General features: G+C 37.9%; 1 protein-coding gene across 4 annotated transcripts in view; it reads left to right on the top strand.

The window, feature by feature from the left end:
* C1GALT1 (core 1 synthase, glycoprotein-N-acetylgalactosamine 3-beta-galactosyltransferase 1) overlaps positions 1–20,185 on the top strand; it is an 85,965-nt gene that overhangs the window by 1,410 nt on the left and 64,370 nt on the right. Inside the window, exon 2 of one of the 4 annotated variants that reach the window (XM_045388839.3) lies at positions 7,433–7,487. The exons of the other annotated variants lie outside the window; for them this stretch is intronic. The gene's annotated coding sequence lies outside the window, so the exon portion shown is untranslated. The remainder of the gene's footprint in view (positions 1–7,432; positions 7,488–20,185) is intronic. 4 annotated transcript variants of the gene reach the window in all.

Genomic DNA, 20,185 nt, shown 5'->3' with positions numbered 1-20,185 from the left:
TTGTGGTGTGAGTTTGGGAAGTGGGAATCTGAGTTTTTAGAAGGTATTTAGATGACAGCTTTTCACCCTCTTAGGTAAATGTCAGATGAGCTTGATGCACATGATACTGTATGTTTTAAGTATTGTATATAGTAAACTATGCTTTCTACCAGCCTTTATATATAGATGTACAGTTTAAGTGAATATAAGGTTTCAAGTTAGCAAACAGTTAACTCTTCACCTAATGTTGAGTAAAGCAATGATTTAGTCAGGAAAGTATGACTCATTTAAAATTCTTCATAAAGAGAATAATTTTTCAGTATTAGTGGAGAACCATTAAATGCCTCTCTTAAATTTGCCTGGAATTTGTATTTTTTTGTATCTTCCTACTTAGGATTAAGCATTTTAGAAATATTTTGTGTTTCCTATTTAAAGTTTTTCATAATTATTCTTTTTAAGACTAGACTACATTGAGTAAATTCAATATTCAGTTATTAAAATCGTATCACAAATTTATTTCAGGGTACATATAATGAATTTGTGTTTACCTAATAGAAATATGAAAAAGTATGTCACTAAGCATATGCTACTATTTGTATATTGATTTGTGCTAAAATTAAAATTGCATTATGCAGTTTAACTTTATAAGCCATGGTAATTTAGAGTCTTTGTGTGGTAAAATTATTGATTGGAATTTTTATGACAGTGCAGCTATAAATAAACCTTAAGTAGAAAATGGAAAGCTTGATGCTGAAATTAAATTCAGATAGGCTTAAAAGTTTAAGCTTCCCAATACAACCATCTTTTCTTTTAGAAGATTTCTTAAGATTTGATTAAAGAGGCTGATGTACAAACTATAGCAAGGCTGAAAGAAAGGTATGACAAAAATCTTTACTCCAGATTCAGTGGGATTAAGTCATTCTTTTAAAAGAAGAAAGGGGGTGGAGTTGGGAAGGAGACTTGTTCATAAAATGAGAAATTAGCCTTTTATCTTGAAATCTGGTTAGAGAGGAACTCCAATGTGTACTTAAATTATTTTGCAGCTAATTCAAATGTCCAAGGGGAAAATATATGCCAACATCTGTAATGTGTGAGAATAGGAAGTGTACCTTGGAAAGAAAAAAAAAATATATAAAGAAACTGGTGTTTGTGATCTAGGGAAGCACATAAGAAGGTGGGTGAAACTGAAAGGAAAGTCTAAATAAGCACCTGTAGTATGTGCTGCCTTGCACACTGAAGGGGCATGTTGGGGGCAACGAGAGGCAACACTAGGGAGATTCTGGAATGGGAAACCTGTATATTAAAGCACATTTAAATGGGTAGATGTTGGATAATAGGCAGAACTTGAAATTAAATACAGCTTGGCATAGTTATTTGCATTCTTGGTCATTGTATTAGTTTTCTAGGGCCTTGGTAACAAAATACGACAAACTGGGTGATTTAAAACAACAGATTTATTGTCTCAGTTCTGGAGGCAAGATGTCTGAAGTCAAGTTGTAGGTAAGGCTATGCTCTCTCAAGGTTCGAGGGGACAGTCTGTTCCATGCGTCTTACCTTGTGTTACTGCCAATCCTTGGCATTTTTTGGCTTGCAGCTATATCACTCCAGTCTCTGATTCTTATCACGACATAATCCCTGTGTGGCTCTGTCTTCATATGGTGTGCTCCACTTGTTAGAAGGATACTAGTCGTATTGGATTAAGATCCACCCTAATCACCTCATCTTAACTTATTACATCTGCAAAGACCCTGTTTTTGAAAAAAAAAAAGAAAGAAGGTCACATGCAGAGGTACTGGAATTAGGACTTCAACCTATCTTTTGGGGGAACACAGTTTAACCTGTAACAGTTACACGGTTTCTTTTACAGTGTTCAGTAAATGTTTAGCATCATAGGCTGAGTCAGAGGCTACCGTGGAAACAGGATGGGACACTTATATTTATTTACATATATCAGTGATGTCTTAATAGCAGAATATCTGAAACTGGGTAATCTATAAAGAAAAGAAATTTATTCCTTACAGTTATGAAGGCTGAAAAGTCTTGGTTCAGGGGGCCACATCTGGTGAGGGCCTTGCTGGTATGGACTCTGCACAGTCCTGAGGTAGCACAGGGCACCACATGGTGAGGGGTCCAAGCATGCTAGCCCAGAACTCTCTTTTCTTATAAAGCTACCAGTTCCTTTCCCATGATAACTCGTTCATGAGGGCTGAACCCTTAGGACCCAGTCACCATTTAAAGACTCCAGCTTTCAGTACTGCAACACTGGTGATTAAGGTTCAACATGAGTTTTGGAGGAGGCAAGCATTCAGACCACAGCAAGTGCTTACTATGTGCCACGTCCTAGAGATAAAACAGTGGATAGACAAAAATCTCTGTCCTCATGGAGCTTACATTCTGAAACAGGTTCTAAAAATGTGGTCCCTGGATCTGCAGCATCAGCATCACCTGGGAAGTTGTTAGAAACTGAAATTTTCAGGCTCCATCCCAGAACTCTTTATTTAACTAGCCTTCCAAATAATTGTGATGCAGACTCAGGTTTCAGAACCACTGATCAAGATGGAAAAGACACAGTAAACAAGATGGATAAGTAAAATAATATTAGATATTAATAGGTGCTGTGGGTAAGCATAGGGTGGGCCAGTGAAGACTCCTGAAAAGTGAAGACCTGAAGGAGTTGGAGAGTGAGCCATATGAGCATCTGGGTGCGTGTTCTCAGCAGAGAACAGTAAGTGCAAAGACCCTGGCACGTCTGAGGAATGGCAAGCAGTTAGTATTAGGTTCAGTCTATGAAATGGCCGCTGTTTGTTCATTTTTTGACCTACAGAAACACCAAATACTAGGGAGAAGAGATCAGAAAGAAAGGGGTGGAGTAGGATGCAGATTGTGGGAAGATCGTTGTAAGGTTTTGGTGGTCTGAGATTAGGAAGATGGGAGGTTTTTGAGCAAATGAGTGACGTGATCCGATTTCAGTTTTAAAAGGATCACTGTGGCTACAGGTAAAAATGGGCCTAAGAAGGAAAGGCTAAAGGAAGGGGAAAGTTGGTTAGCATGTTGTTGCAGTAGTTAAAAGACAGAGCGGTTGCACAGACCAGGGTGATAGCACTGGAGAAGTTAGAAGAGGTACAAGACTAAAAACACACAGTGAATGTTTTGAAAAGTAAGTTTTTTTCATCCCACTCCAGTTACCCAGTTGTCTTCCTCAAAGGCAATTAGTGTTAAAAGTAGTCTTATCTCTATTCTTCTTGAGATTTTTTTTTTTTTTTTTTTTGAGACAGAGTCTCCCTCTGTCGCCCAGGCTGGAGTGCAGTAGTGCGATCTCAGCCCACTGCAAGCTCCGCCTTCCGGGTTCACGCCATTCTCCTGCCTCAGCCTCCCCAGTAGCTGGAACTATAGGTGCCCGCCACCGCGCCCGGCTAATTTTTTTTTTTTTTTTTTTTGTATTTTTAGTAGAGACGGGGGAGATCTTTTATGTAAATATGAGAAACAGTTTTAACAAATTAATGGAGAAGTTGTTACCTGGGCCTGTTTTCTTCCCCAGGAAACATTTAGCAATGTCTAGAGACATTTTTGTCACAACTAGGGGGAATGCTACTGGCATCTAGTGAGTAAAGGCCCAGGATGCTGCTAAACATCCTACATTCAACAGGACAGCTTCCACAACAGAGTTATCCAGCTCTTGATGTCAGTAGCGCCAAGGTTAAGAAACCTTAGTTTGATGGGATTTACAGAGGTTGGTGGAAAGCAAGTGTTGTAGTCAGGGAAGACAGTAGGAATAGAGGAGCTGACCGTATTGGGAATCTTTCAGGAACTGTAGATAGTTCAGGATTGCTGAAGTAGACATTAATTGTAATGCACAGAATAGGAAAAGATGAGGCTGGAAACCTGGACAGGCTCTAGATCATAGCCTTTATATATATCATGTTAATTAGAAATGTTTAGTTTTTTTTTGTCTTGTAGGCAGTGGAGTTCTGTGAAAGGATTCATGGAGTGACATGGTCAGCTTTTCATTTTAGAGAGCTCATTCTGGTGAGAGTTACCCAGCTCTGATGTCAGTTAAAGAGGGATAGCACCTGAGTCCGGTTAGATATTGTAATAGCCTGGGGGAGAGAGGAGAGTCTGAAATAGGATAAATACTAGAAATGGAGAGGAGACAATGGATTAGAATAATATTTAGGAAATAATGTTGGCAAGACTTGGTAATTAGATTTGGGGTGAAGATAAGGGAAGCATTAAGAATATCTCTGTACTTTCTAGTTTAGATAATCCTGTGACTCTGAGTGAAATAGGAACCCATTGATGAGTAATTTAGGTAATTACCAGTAATTAAGGTAAAATGAGCAGAGGAAGATGATGAGTCACTTTGGAGGTGTTGAATTAGAGCTGCCTCAGGTCCAGGTGGAAGTGTTTAGCAGGCATTTGTGTACATGAATCTGAAACTTGGAGAAGTCTGAAAGGATCAAGAGATCATTTTGTTTAACAAGTGTAGAGAAATTAGTGAACTTTCATTTTTATCATATTATTTCACTCTGTAGATAAAAATAGCCTCCTTTAATTTTATCAGAAAAGTAATATGTGTACCTGATGCAAAATTAAAATGTCAAAAGGTTATAAAATTAAAAAATTGTGCTTCCTTGCTCGTGCCACCCAGTGCTAGTTCCCAGAGATAGCTCTTGTTAAATATCATATGTATATGTATCTTAACAGATTTTTAAATATATACAGAAACATTTAAAAAGCCAAGTGAGATCATACTAGAAAAGATTTCGGTATATTGTTTTAAACAAATAAACCTTTTATCTTACACAGTTGTTAAAATGAATGACATTATGTTATGGAAAAAGTAAGTGAAGGGATAAAGCACAGACTAATGGATAAGTGTGATCTCTGATGTAAAGTAAAAGCTGAACATGCATATGTGATGATATAGGCATTACCCAGCGATATGAAAGCAGTTACTTTTGGGGAGAGATAGTGGTAGAGATGGTAAAGAAAATTTATTCTTTTCTGTCTACGGTTTTCTTTCATTTGTTCAGGTTTGTTCCTTTTGTTTTCTTTACATTTTCTAATGTTTAGAAAAAATACCCAGTATACCTTATTAACAACAAAAAGTAACCTTTTTCAAAAGCACAAAGATTTTGCTTATCAGCACATGTAGATCTTTTTTTTTTTTTTTTGTGACAGAGTCTCGCTTAGTCGCCCAGGCTGGAGTGCAATGGCACGATCTCGGCTCACTGCAAGCTCCGCCTCCCGGGTTCACGCCATTCTCTTGCCTCAGCCTCCCGAGTAGCTGGGACTACAGGCGCCCGCCGCCTCGCCCGGCTAATTTTTTGCATTTTTAGTAGAGACGGGGTTTCACTGTGTTAGCCAGGATGGTCTCGATCTCCTGACCTCGTGATCCGCCCGCCTCGGCCTCCCAAAGTGCTGGGATTACAGGCGTGAGCCACCGCGCCCGGCCTAGATCATTTTTAACAGCTACAAGTATTCTATGCTATGGCTATATCTTTTTTTTCTTTTAAACTGGTTCCTCATCAACAGACAAACATCCTTTTATGGTTATGGCTGTCTTGAGCATCTTGGCTGACTTCTGTGATTGTATCTGTAAAATAAATTTCTGATCATGAAGTGATGTATCAATCCATAATTAAAAATTTTAAAAGATGTTGTGAAATGCCCTTCCAAAAGACAGTAAAAGTGTGTATTATGAGAAAGAATATAGGACTGCCAGTTTTCTTATATCTGTGTCAATAATAGCTGATAATAAACTTTAAAAGTTTTGCCAATATGTTAGGTTAAAAATAGTATCTCTTCATTTGATTATGTGAGTGAAATTTGAACATCGTTGACCATTTTTTACTGTGAATCTTTTACTGTTTTTATATTTGGTTAATTTTTTATATTTATTATTTATGATACTTTTTGGTTCTTTTTGCTGCACATTAAAAAAAAAAATTTCATAAAGAAATATGCCCTTTAACTAGCGACTTCATTGCCAGAAATTTATCCAGTGGATAAACTCATAGTTTTTTAATAGTCACAGCCTCCGAGTTTGGGGGAGATCTCAGTTCGTAATACAAAAATGCAAAAATATATTTTCTTCCAGTTTTGTTTTAATTCCATTTTCTAAAATACTGAAATCTTAGAAACTTTTGAAATTGTTACCAGAAAGTTAAGGATCCAGCTGGTTTTGTTTTTTCCCAAAAGATTAATTAATTCAATACCGTTTTTCAATAAGCCACCTTTTTCTTGATTTGAAATGCTATTATGTTTTAAATTTCCACATAAACTTTTGTTTTTCATAGACTCTTTATTTCAACCTGATAAAGTCCCTTTATAAGATTTATCTGGTAAAGACCACCAGGGAGACATCTGTAGGCTGACAAAGGTTAATTAGCTTGCTGCAGTGAGGGAGACTTGCACAGCAGAAGAAATGCCACCTTTTCACTAAAGAATGAACCAGGGTTATTATAGGATTTTGGAGAGGGGTGGAGTTTGGACAAAGTTTAAATGCAACAATATTTGATAAGCTTAAAGCACAGCAAGACAGTGTGTCAAGGGTTAATAAACATCAGGCCTGGGCTGAGAAGCTGACTCAGGGTTCTGATTCCCTGGAGACTACAAAATCGAGATACATGTGGAATGTTGTGTCTGGAAACCCCTTCTCTGAAGCTCTGAGTTGCAAATTGAGGCTGCTTCTGTTTCATAATGATCTACCATCAGTGCAAGAGTGGGATGTTCCATTCTCACTTTATAAAATTTCAAACAACATAGTTTTTGACAGTTTGATGGAGAGAACAGTTTCTCAGCACATTGTCTTTAGTATTAACAAATGGATTTTTTAAAAGCAGACTCAGAGCCTGTTCAGCATAAATATCATTGTTTTTATTACATTCTTTAAGGTAATATATTTTTATATGTAGTAAACTTCGTCTCTTCCTCTCCCTCAGTTCCCCTTTCAAGGGTTTTCCAGTTATACTCACCTATTTTTCCAGATAACATTTAGAATAATTTTTGCCACATTACTTTTTGAAAATCTTTTTTATAACTTAAAATTGATCGGATCAGATTAGTACACCCCTTCCCACAGTGCCCCTTTCCAGAATTTTCCAGTTACACCCACTTGTTTATTGGTCTGAAGTTTTAGAATACTTTTTGCCAAGTTATATAATTTTTAAAAATCTTCCTGTGTTTTAGCTGGGATTACTTTACATACAGGTTAATTCAGAGGAAATCAACATCATTATCATTGATACCTTTTTTCTCAAGCTTTTTAAAATTGTGGTAAAATACGTATAAACTTTACCATCATAATCATTTTTAAGTTTACAGATCAGTGGTACTACGTTTATATTGTTGTGCAACCATCATCGCTGTTTATCTCCAGAACTCTTTATTTTGTAAAACTGAAGCTGTATATCCATTTAAACAACAGCTTTCCATTCTCACCTTTCCACAGGCCCTGGAAACCAAAATTCTCTCTCTCTGATTTTCACTACTTTAAAGTACTTCATGTAAGTGGAATTGTACATTATTTGTTCTTTTGTGATTGGCTTATTTCATTTAGCAAAATGTCCTCAAGATTCATTCATTTTGTAGCATATATCAGAATTTCCTTACTTTTTAAGGCTGAATAATATTCCATTGTATGTAAATACCACATTTTGCTTGTTCGTTCATCCTTGGTGAACACTTGGTTTGCTTCACATTTTAACTCTTGTGAATACTGCTCCAATGAACATGAGTGTACAAATACTTTCTTGAAACTCTGCTCTCAAGGGGTATATATCCAGAAGTGGAATTGCTGGATCATGTTGTAATTCTATTTTTAATTTTTTGAGGAATTTTCATCCTGTTTTCCATAGCAGAAATAACATTTTACTTTCAAACCAATAGTGTGCAAGGGTTGCAGTTTCTCCACATTCTCTTCAACACTTATTTTCTGAATTTTGATGGTAGCCATTCTTGTGGGTATAAGGTAGCATCTCATTGTAGTTTTGATTTGTTTTGCTAATGATTGGAGATGTTTATCTTTTCCTCTGTTTATTGGCCATTTGTGTGTCTCTATTTGAGTCTTTTGCACATTGTTGAATCAGGTTTTTCTTTTGGTTGAGTTTCAGGAATTTTCTATATATTTTGGATACTAATCTCTTATCAGATATATGATTTGCCTATATTTTCACCCATTCTGTGGCTGGCCTTTTACTGTTGATATGGTCTTCTGATGTACAAATTTAAAAATTTTTCGTGAAGTCTAATTTGCCAGTATTTTCTTTCAGTGACTGCCTTTGTTGTCACATCCAAGAAATAATTGCCAAATATAATGTCATGAAGCTCTTTTGTTCAGTGTTCTAAGAATTTTATAGTTTTAGGTCTTATATTTAGGTCTTTGATCCATTTTGAGTTATTTTTTCTTTTCCTTTTTTTATTTCAATAGGTTTTTGGGGAACAGGTGGTGTTGGATTACATGGACATGTTTTTTGGTAATAATTTTTGAGATTTGGGTGCACCCCTCACCCAAGCAGTGTACACAGTACCCAATGTGTAGTCATTTATCCCTCACCCTTTCCCACCCTTTACTTCAAGTTCCCAAAGTCCATTGTATCATTCTATGCCTTTGCATCCTCATAGCTTAGTTCCCATTTATGAGTGACAACATACAATGTTTGGTTTTCCATTCCTGAGTTACTTTACTTAGAATAATGGTCTCCAACTCCATCCAGGTTGCTGTGAATGCCATTATTTGGTTATTTTGCATGGCTGAATAGTAGTCCATGGTGTGTGTGTGTGTATTTGTATATGTATTATACATACCACATTTTCTTTATCCACTTGTTGATTGATGGGCATTTGGGCTGATTCTGTATTTTTGCAGTTACAAATTGTGTTGCTATAAACGTGTGTTCAAGTGTCTTTTTTTTGTATGACTTCTTTTTTTTTTTTGGGTAGATACCCAGTAGTGGGATTGCTGGGTCAAATGGTAGATATTTGGTTCCTTAAGGAATCTTCACATCATTTTCCATAGTGGTTATACTAGTTTACATTCCTAGCAGCAGTGTAAAAGTTTGATCTTTTTACCACATTGATGCCAACATCTATTATTTTTTGATTTTTTGATTATGGTGATTCTTGCAGGAGTAAGATGGTATCGCATTGTGGTTTTGGTTTGCATTTCCCTGATAATTAGTTATGTTGAACATATTTTCATATGTCTGTTGGACATTTTTATATCTTCTTTTGGGAATTGTCTATTCATGTCCTTAGCCCACTTTTTGATGGGATTGTTTGTTTTGCTTTTTTCTTGCTGATTTGTTTGGGTTTTTTATAGATTCTGGATGTTAGACCTTTGTCAGATGCATAGTTTACTAAGATTTTCTCCCACTCTGTGGGTTGTCTGTTTACTGATTATTTCCTTTGCTGTGCAGAAGCTTTTTAGTTTAATTAAGTCCCATCTATTTGTCTTTGTTTTTGTTGAATTTGTTTTTGGGTTCGTGGTCATGAAGTCTTTGCCTAAGCCAATGTCTAGAAGGGTTTTTCTGATAATATCTTCTAGGACTTTTATGGCTTCAGGTCTTAAAAGATTTAAGTCTTTGATCTAATCTTGAGTTCATTTTTGTGTAAGGTGAGAGATGAGGATCCAGTTTCATTCTTATACATGTGGTTTGCCAATCACCTCAGCACCATTTGTTGAATAGGGTGTCCTTTCCCCACTTTATGTTTTTGTTTGCTTTGTCAAAGATCATTTGGCTGTAAGTATTTGGCTTTATTTCTGGGTTCTGTATTCTGTTTCATTGGTCTATGTGCCTATTTTTATACCAGTACTATGCTGTTTCAGTAACTATAGCCTTATAGTTTAGTTCGAAGTTGGGTGATGTGATACATCCAGATTTGTGGGTTTTGGGTTTTTTTGTTTTTGTTTTTGCTTAGTCTTGATTTGGCTATGTGTGTTCTTTTTTGGTTTCATATGAATTTTAGGATTGTTTTCCCTAGCTCTGCAAAGAATGGTGATATTTTGATAGGAATTGCATTGAATCTGTAGATTGCTTTTGGCAGTATGATGATTTTCACAGTATTGACTCTAGCCATCCATGAGCATGAGATGTGTTTCCATTTGTTTGTGTCATCTATGATTTCTTTCAGCAGTGTTTTGTAGTTTTTCTTGTAGATGTCTTTCACTTCCTTAGGTATATTCCTAAGTTTTTTTTTTTTTTTTTTTTGCAGACATAGTAAAAGGGGTTGAGTTATTGATTTGATTTTCAGCTTGGTTGCTGTTAGTGTGTAGCAATGCTACCGATTTGTGTACATCAATTTTGTATCCTGAAACTTTACTGAATTCATTTGCCAATTCTAGGAGCTTTTTGGATGAATCTTCAGGGTTTTTTTGGTATACGAGCATATCATCAGCAAACAGCAACAGTTTGACTTCCTCTTTACTGATTTGATGCCCTTTATTTCCTTATCTTGTCTGATTGCTCTGGCTAGGACTTCCAGTACTATGTTGAACAGTAGTAGTGAGACTGGGCATCCTTGTCTTGTTCCAGTTCTCAGGGGAAATGCTTTCAACTTTTCCCCATTCAGTATAATGTTGGCTGTAGGTTTGTCATAGATGGCTTTTATTACCTTAAGGCATCTCCTTTCTATGCCAATTTTGCTGAGTGTTTTAATTATAAAGGAACACTGGATTTTGTCAAATGCCTTTTCTGTGTCTATTGAGATGATTATGTGATTTTTTGTTTTTAATTGTTTATATGGTACGTCACATTTATTGACTTGTGTATGTTAAACGATCCCTGCATCCCTAGCATGAAACCCACTTGATAATGATGTGTTATCTTTTTGATGTGCTGTTGGATTCGGTTAGCTGGTATTTTGTTGAGGATTTTTGCATCTATGTTCACCAGGGATATTGGCCTGTAGTTTTCTTTTCTTTTCTTTCTTTCTTTCTTTCTTTCTTTCTTTCTTTCTTTCTTTCTTTCTTTCTTTCTTTCTTTCTTTCTTTCTTTCTTTCTTTCTTTTTTCTGTTATATTATTTACTGGTTTTAGTATTAGGGTGATACGGTCTTCATAGAATGAATTAGGGAGGGTTTCCTCTTTCTCTGTATTGTGGGGTAGTGTCAATAGGATTGGTACCAGTTCTTCTTTGAATATTGGATAGAATTTAGCTGTGAATCCATCTGGTCCTGGACGTTTTTTTTGTTGGCAGTTTTAATTACCGTTTCAGTCTTGCTGCTTGTTGTTGGTCTGTTCAGAGTTTCTATTTCTTCCTGGTTTAATCTAGGAGGGTTTTATGTTTTCAGGAATTTACCCATTTCCTCTAGATTTTCTAGTTTGTGCACGTAAAGGGGTTCATAGTAGCCTTGAATGATCTTTTGTGTTTCTGTGGTATCAGTTGTAATATCTCCATTTCATTTCTAAGAGAGCTTATTTGGATCTTCTCTCTTCTTGCTTGGTTAATCTAACTAATGGCCTATCGATTTTGTTTCTTTTTCAAAGAACGAGCTTTCTGTTTCATTTATCTTTTGTGTTTTTTGTTTCTTTCTTTCTTTGTCTCAATTTCATTTAGTTCTGTTCTGATCCTTGTTGTTTCTTCTTCTGGGTTTGGGTTTGGTTTGTTCTTGTTTCTCTAGTAACTTAAGGTGTAACCTTAGATCGTCTATTTATGCTCTTTCAGACTTTTTGGATATAGGCATTCATTGCTGTGAACTTTCTTTTTAGCACCACTTTTGCTTTATCACAGAAGTTTTTATATGTTGTGTCACTTTTATCATTCAGTTCAAAGGATTTTTAAATTTCTACCTTGATTTCATTGTTGATCGAATGATCATTCAGCAGTAGGTTAATTTACATGTATTTGCATGGTTTTGAGGGTTCCTTTTGGAGTTGATTTCCAATTTTATTCCACTATAGTGTGAGAGAGTACTTGCTATAATTTCGATTTTCTTAAATTCGTTGAGACTTGTTTTGTGTCCTGTCGTGGTCTGTCTTGGAGAAGGATCCGTGTGCTGGTGAATAGAATGTATAGTCTGTAGTTGTTGGCAAAATGTTCTGTGAATATCTGTTAGGTCAATTTGTTCCGGGGTATAGTTTAAGTCCATTGTTTCTCTGTTGACTTTCTGTCTTGATGACTTGTCTAGTGCCGTCAGTGGAGTATTAAAGTCCGCCACTATTATTGTGTTGCTGTTTATCTCATTTCTAAAGTCTAGCAGTACTTGTTTTATAAATTAGGGAGCTCTAGTGTTAGGTGCATATGTATTTAGGATTGTGATATTTTCCTGTTGAACAAGGCCTTTTGTCATGATGTAATGTCTCTGTCTTTTTTAACTGTTGTTGCTTTCCAGTCTGTTTTGTCTGATATAAAAATAGCTACTCCTGCTTGCTTTCAGTGTCCATTGGCATGGAATATCTTTTTATTGTTGTCGTTGTTTTAAATTTTATTTTATTTTTTATTATTATACTTTAAGTTCTAGGGTACATGTGCACAACGTGCAGGTTTCATATGTATACATGTGCCATGTTGGTGTGTTGCACCCGTTAACCAGTCATTTACATTAGGTATATCTCCTAATGCAGTCCCTCCCTGCTCCACCCACCCCACGACAGGCCCCAGTGTGTGATGTTCCCCACCCTGTGTCCAAGTATTCTCATTTTTCAATTCCCACCTATGAGTGAGAACGTGCAGTGTTTGGGTTTCTCTCCTTGAAATAGTTTGCTGAGAATGATGGTTTCCAGCTTTATCCATGTCCCTACAAAGGACATGAACTCATCCTTTTTTATGGCTGCATAGTATTCCATGGTGTATATATGCCACATTTTCTTAATCCAGTCTATCATCGATGGACATTTGGGTTGGTTCCAGTTCACTTTGCTATTGTGAATAGTGCCGAAATAAACATACGTGTGCATGTGTCTTTATAGCAGTGTGATTTATAATCCTTTGAGTATATGCCCAGTAATGGGATGGCGAGGTCAAATGGTATTTCTAGTTCTAGATCCTTGAGGAATCGCCACACTGTCTTCCACAGTTGGTTGAACTAGTTTACAGTCCCACCAACAGTGTAAAAGTGTTCCTGTTTCTCCACATCCTCTCTAGCATCTGTTGTTTCCTGACTTTTTAATGATCATCATTGTAACTGGTGTGAGATGGTATCTCATTGTGGTTTTGATTTGCATTTCTTTGATGACCAGTGATGGTGAGCATTTTTTCATGTGTCTGTTGGCTGCATAAATGTCTTCTTTTGAGAAGTGTCTGTTCATATCCTTTGCCCACTTTTTGATGGGGTTGTTTGATTTTTCGTGTAAATTTGTTTAAGTTCTTTGTAGATTCTGGATATTAGCCCTTTGTCAGATGGGTAGATTGTAAAAATTTTCTCCCATTCTGTAGGTTGCCTATTCACTCTGATGATAGTTTCTTTTGCTGTGCAGAAGCTCTTTTCTTTAATTAGATCCCATTTGTCAATTTTGGATTTTGTTGCCATTGCTTTTGGTGTTTTAGTCATGAATTTGTTGCCCATGCCTATGTCCTGAATGGTATTGCCTAGGTTTTCTTCTAGGGTTTTTATGGTTTTATATCTAACATTTAAGTCTTTAATCCAACTTGAATTAATTTTTGTATAAGGTGTAGGGAAGGGATTCAGTTTCAGCTTTCTACATATGGCTAGCCAGTTTTCCCAGCACCATTTATTAAATAGGGAATCCTTTCCCCATTTCTTGTTTTTGTCAGGTTTGTCAAAGATCAGATGGTTGTAGATGTGTGGTTTTATTTCCGAGGGCTCTATTCCTTTCCACTAGTCTATATTTCTGTTTTGGTACCAGTACCATGCTGTTTTGGTTACTGTAGCCTTGTAGTATAGTTTGAAGTCAGGTAGCATGATGTCTCCAGCTTTGTTCTTTTGGCTTAGGATTGTCTTGGCAATGCAGGCTCTTTTTTTGTTCCATATGTACTTTAAAGTAGTTTTTTCCAATTCTGTGAAGAAAGTCATTGGTAGCTTGATGGGGATGGCATTGAATCTCTAAATTACCTTGGGAAATATGGGCATTTTCGCAATATTGATTCTTCCTATCCATAAGCATAGAATGTTCTTCCATTTGTTTCTGTTCTCTTTTAGTTCGTTGAGCAGTGGTTTGTAGTTCTCCTTGAAGAGGTCCTTCACATCCCTTGTAAGTTGGATTTCTAGGCATTTTGTTCTCTTTGAAGCAATTGTGAATGGGAGTTCACTCATGATTTGGCTCTCTGTTTGTCTGTTATTGGTGTATAGGAATGCTTGTGATTTTTGCACATTGATTTTGTATCCTGAGACTATGCTGAAGTTGCTTATCAGCCTAAGGACATATTGGGCTGAGACGATAGGGCTTTCTAAATATACAATCAGGTCATCTGCAAACAGGGACAATTTGACTTCCTTTTTTCCTAATTGAATACCCTTTATTTCTTTCTCTTGCCTGATTGCCCTGGCCAGAACTTCCAACAGTATGTTGAATAGGAGTGGTGAGAGAGGGCATCCCTGTCTTATGCCAGTTTTCAAAGGGAATGCTTCCAGATTTTGCCCATTCAGTATGATATTGCCTGTGGGTTTGTCATAAAGAGCTCTTATTATTTTGAGATACTTCCCATCAATACCAAATTCATTGAGAGTTTTTAGCATGAAGGGCTGTTGAATTTTGTCGAAGGCCTTTTCTGCATCTATTGAGAAAATCATGTGGTTTTTTTCCTTTGGTTCTGTTTATATGCTGGATTACGTTTATTGATTTGTGTATGTTGAACCAGCCTTGCATCCCGGGGATGAAGCCAACTTGATCATAGTGGATAAGGTTTTTGGTGTGCTGCTGGCTTCAGTTTGCCAGTATTTTATTGTGGATTTTCACATTGACGTTCATCAGGGATATTGGTCTAAAATTCTCTTTCTTTGTTGTGTCTCTGCCAGGCTTTGATATCAGGATGATGCTGGCCTCATAAAATGAATTAGGGAGGATTCCCTCTTTTTTTATTGATAGGAATAGTTTCAGAAGTAATAGAACCAGCTCCTTTTTCTACCTCTGGTAGAATTCGGCTGTAAATCCTTCTGGTCCTGGACTTTTTTTGGTTGGTAGGCTGTTAATTATTGCCTCAATTTCGGAGCCTATTATTGGTCTATTCAGGGATTCAGCAACTTCCTGGTTTAGTCTTGGGAGAATGTATGTGTCCAGGAATTTATCCATTTCTTCTAGATTTTCTAGTTTATTTGCGTACAGGTGTTTATAGTATTCTCTGATGGTAGTTTGTATTTCTATGGGATTGGTGGTGATATCTCCTTTATCATTTTTTATTACATCTATTTGATTCTTTTCTCTTTTCTTTTTTGTCTTGCTAGCGGTCTATCCATTTTGTTGATCTTTTCACAAAACCAGCTTCTGGATTCATTGATTTTTTTGAAGGGTTTTTTGTGTCTGTATTTCCTTCAGTTCTGGTCTGATCTTAGTTATTTCTTGCCTTCTGCTAGCCTCTGAATGTGTTTGCTCTTGCTTCTCTAGTTCTTTTGGTTGTGATGTTTGGGTGTCAATTTTAGATATTTCCTGCTTTCTCTTGTGGGCATTTAGTGCTATAAATTTCCTTCTACACACTGCTTTAAATGTGTCCCAGAGATTCTGGTATGTTGTATCTTTGTTCTCATTGGTTTCAAAGAACATCTTTCTTTCTGCCTTCATTTCGTTATGTAACCAGTAGTCATTCAGGAGCAGGTTGTTCAGTTTCCATGTAGTTGTGCGGTTTTGAGTGAGTTTCTTAATCCTGAGTTCTGGTTTGATTGCACTGTGATCTGAGAGACAGTTTGTTATAATTTCTGTTCTTTTACATTTGCTGAGGAGTGCTTTACTTCCAACTATGTGATCCATTTTGGAATAAGTGTGAGAGGAAAATGTATATTCTGTTGATTTTGGGTGGAGAGTTCTGTAGATGTCTATTAGGTCCGCTTGGTGCAGAGTTGAGTTCAATTCCTGGATATCCTTGTTAACTTTCTGTCTCGTTGATTTGTCTAATGTTGACAGTGGAGACAGTGGAGTGTTAAAGTCTCCCATTATTATTGTGTGGGAGTCTTAATCTCTTTGTAGGTCTCTAAGGACTTGCTTTTTGAATCTGGGTGCTATTGTATTGGGTGCATATGTATTTAGGATAGTTAGCTCTTCTGGTTGAATTGATCCCTTTACTATTATGTCATGGCCTTCTTTATCTCTTTTGATGTTTGTTGGTTTAAAGTCTGTTTTATCAGAGACTAGGATTGCAACCCATGCTTTTTGTTTTGTTTTGTTTTCCATTTGCTTGGTAGATCTTCCTCCGTCCCTGTATTTTGAGCCTATGTGTGTGTCTGCACATGAGATGGGTCTCCTGATTACAGCAAACTGATGGGTCTTGACTCTTTATCCAGTTTACCAGTCTGTGTCTTTTAATTGCAGCATTTAGCCCATTTACATTTAAGGTTAATATTGTTATGTGTGAATTTGATCCTGTCATTATGATGTTAACTGGATATTTTGCTTGTTAGTTGATGCAGTTTCTTTTTAGCATGGATAGTCTTTACAATTTGGCATGTTTTTGCAGTGGCTGGTACTGGTTGTTCCTTTCCATGTTTAGTGCTTCCTTCAGGAGCTCTTGTAAGGCAGACCTGGTGGTGACAAAATCCCTCTACATTTGTCTGTCTGTAAAGAGTTTATTTCTTCTCCACTTGTTTAGCTTAGTTTGGCTGGATATAGAATTCTGGGTTGAAAATTCTTTTCTTTAAGAATGTTGAATATTGTCCCCCACTCTTTTCTGGCCTGTAGAGTTTCTGCCGAGAGATCTGCTGTTAGTCTGGTGGGCTTCCTTTTGTGGAAAACCCGACTTTTCTCTCTGGCTGCCCTTAACATTTTTTCCTCCATTTCAACTTTGGTGAATCTGACAATTATGTGTCTTGGAGTTGCTCTTCTCCAAGAGTATCTTGGTGGCGTTCTGTGTATTTCCTGAATTTGAATGTTGGCCTGTCTTGCTAGGTTGGGGAGGTTGTCCTGGATCGTATCCTGAAGAGTGTTTTCCAACTTGGTTCTATTCTCCCTGTCACTTTCAGCTACACCAATCAGATGTAGATTTGGTCTTTTCACATGGTCCCATATTTCTTGGAGGCTTTGTTCATTTCTTTTTACTCTTTTTTTCTCTAAACTTCTCGCTTCATTTCATTCATTTGATCTTCAGTCACTGATACCCTTTCTTCCATTTGATCAAATTGGCTACTGAAGCTTGTGAAGCTTGTGAATGCGTCATGTAGTTCTCGTGCCGTGGTTTTCCACTCCATCAGGTCATTTAAGTACTTGTCTACACTGTTTATTCTAGTTAGCCATTTGTCTAATCTTTTTTCAAGCTTTTTAACTTCTTTGCGATGGGTTCAAACATCTTCCTGTAGCTTGGAGAAGTTCGTTATTAACGATCGTCTAAAGCTTTCTTCTGTCAACTCATCAAAGTCATTCTCCGTCCAGCTTTGTTCCGTTGCTGGTGAGGAGCTGCATTCCTTTGGAGGAGAAAAGACACTCTGATTTTTAGAATTTTCAGCTTTTCTTCTCTGGTTTCTCCCCATCTTTGTGGTTTTATCTCCCTTTGTTGTTTGATGATGGTGATATACAGGTGGGGTTTTGATGTGGATGTCCTGTTTGTTAGTTTTCCTTTCTAACAGTCAGGACCCTCAGTTGCAGGTCTGTTGGAGTTTGCTGTAGGTCCACTCCAGACCCTGTTAGCCAGGGTATCACCAGTGGAGGCTGCAGAACAGCAAATATTGCAGAAGGGCAGATGTTACTACCTGATCCGGAGGCTTTGTTTCTTTCAGAGGGGCACCCAGCTGTATGATTTGTCAGCCAGCCCCTTCTGGGAGGTGTCTCCCAGTTAGGCTACTTGGGAGTCAGGGACCCACTTGAGGAGGCAGTCTGTCCCTTCTCAGATCTCAGACTCCATGTTTGGAGAACCACTACTCTCTTCAAAGCTGTCAGGGACTTTTAAGTCTGCAGAAGTTTCTGCTGCCGTTTGTTCAGCTATGCCCTGCTACCAGAGGTGGAGTCTACAGAGGCAGGCAGGCCTTGCTGAGCTGTGATGGGCTCCACCCAGTTCAAGCTTCCCAGCTGCTTTGTTTACCTAGTCAATCCTCCTAAATGGCGGATGCCCCTACCCCAGCCTCACTGAGTCTTTCAGTTTGATCTCAGACTGCTGTGCTAGCAGTGAGCGAGGCTCCGTGGCCATGGGACCCTTTGAGCCAGGTGTGAGAAATAATATCCTGGTGTGCCATTTGCTAAGGCCATTGGAAAAGCGCAGTGTTAGGGTGGGAGTGTCCTCAATTTCCAGGTACCATCTGTCATGGCGTCCCTTTGCTAGGAAAGGGAATTCCCCAACCCTTTGCACTTCCCGGGTGAGGCGATGCCCTGCCCTGCTCCGTGGGCTGCACCCACTGTCTGACAAGCCCTAGTGAGATTGGCGTGGTACCTCAGTTGGAAATGCAGAAGTCACCTGTCTTCTGTGTCGCTCATGCTGGGAGCTGCAGACTGGAGCTATTCCTATTCGGCCATCTTTGGCATAGATTATCTTTTTCCACCACTTTACCTTAAGTTTGTTTGAGTCTTTTATGTGTCAGATGAGTTTCTTAAAGGCGGCGGATACTTGGTTGGTGAATTCTTGTCCATTCTGCCATTCTGTATCATTTAAGTGGAGCATTTATGCCATTTACATTCAGCGTTAGTACTGAGAAGCAATGTACTGTTCTATTCATTGTGCTAGTTGTTGGCTGAATAACTTGTTTTTGTTTTGTTTTGTTTTTTTTAATGTTACTGTTTTACAGGTCCTGTAAGATTTATGCCTTAAGGAGGTTCTATTTTGGTCTATTTAAGGTTTTGTTTCAAGATTTAGAGCTCCTTTTAGCAGTTCTTGCTGGCTTGGTAGTAGTGAATTCTCTCAACATTTGTTTGTCTAAAAAAGACTCTATGTTTCCTTTATTTATGAACCTTACTCTTACTGGATACAAATTCTTGGCTGGTAATTGTTTTGTTTAAGGAGGCTAAAGATAGGACCCACATTCCTTCTAGTTTGTAGGGTTTTTGCTGAGAAATCTGCTGTTAATCTGATGGGTTTTCCTTTTTAGGTTACCTGATTCTTTTGCCTGGCAGCTCTTAAGATTCTTTACTTTGTCTTGACTTTAGATAACCTGATGACTATGTGCGTAGGTGATGGTCTTTTTGCAATGAATTTCCAGGTGTTCTTTGAGCTTGCTTTATTTGTATGTCTAGATCTCTAGCAACGTCAGGAAAGTTTTCCTTAATTATTCCCTCAATATGTTTTCCAAACTTTTAGATTTCTCTTCTTCCTTGGGGAGATAGCAGAGGAGTGAAGTGGACTCTGTGAGGGTCTTTGGTTATAGTTTCATTTAGTGTGCTGTTTTTGTGTTGGTTGGCCTCCAGCCAGGAGGTGGCACTTTCAAGAGAGAATCAGCTGTGGTAGTATAAAGAGGATGCAAGCTTGCGCTCGGGTCACCAGGATAAGTATTTGGGTTTCTCAGGTGGTGGGTGGGGCCATAGAGCTCCCAGGAGATTATATCCTTTTATCTTAGACTACCAGGGTGGGTAGAGAAAGACCATCAGGTGAGGGCTGGATTAGGCGTTTCTAAGCTGAGACTCTCCTTGGGTGGGGTTTGCTGTGGCTGCTGTGGGAGATGGAAGTGTGGTTCTTATGCCAATGAAGTTATGTTCCCAAGGGGATTATGGCTGCCTCTACAGCATCATACAGGTCACCAGGGAAGTGGGGGAAAGCCGACAGTAACAGGCCTCACCCAGCTCCCACAAAGCCCGAAAGGCCAGTACCACTCCCGGGGTGCCCCTTCCAGTGGCACTGAGTTAATTTCCAGGCAGCTGCTGAGCAGGATTGAGAAGCTGCCCCAGACTGTAAGCCTGGTCTTGGCTCCCTTCCCAAAAATCCTTTGACCATAAAGTCAGATGCCTTTTTTTTCCTGTGAAGTCTTTATTTCATTGTTCTGTATGTCTGTTTTCATGCCAGTACTACACTATTTTGATCAATGTAGCTTTGTAGTAAGTCTTGAAATCAGTAAGTATGAGTTTTCTAGCTTTGTACCTCTTTTTCAAAACTGACTATTCGGGGTCCCTTAATATTCCATGTGAATTTTAGAATGGATTTTTCTATTTCTGCAGAAAACGTTGGGATTTCAGAAGGAACTGCATT

Source organism: Macaca fascicularis, chromosome 3 (genome assembly GCF_037993035.2).
Source record: "Macaca fascicularis isolate 582-1 chromosome 3, T2T-MFA8v1.1".
NCBI classification, from domain to species: domain Eukaryota; kingdom Metazoa; phylum Chordata; class Mammalia; order Primates; family Cercopithecidae; genus Macaca; species Macaca fascicularis.
Note: the sequence above shows the minus strand (reverse complement) of the source record. Positions and strands in the feature narration are given on the sequence as shown.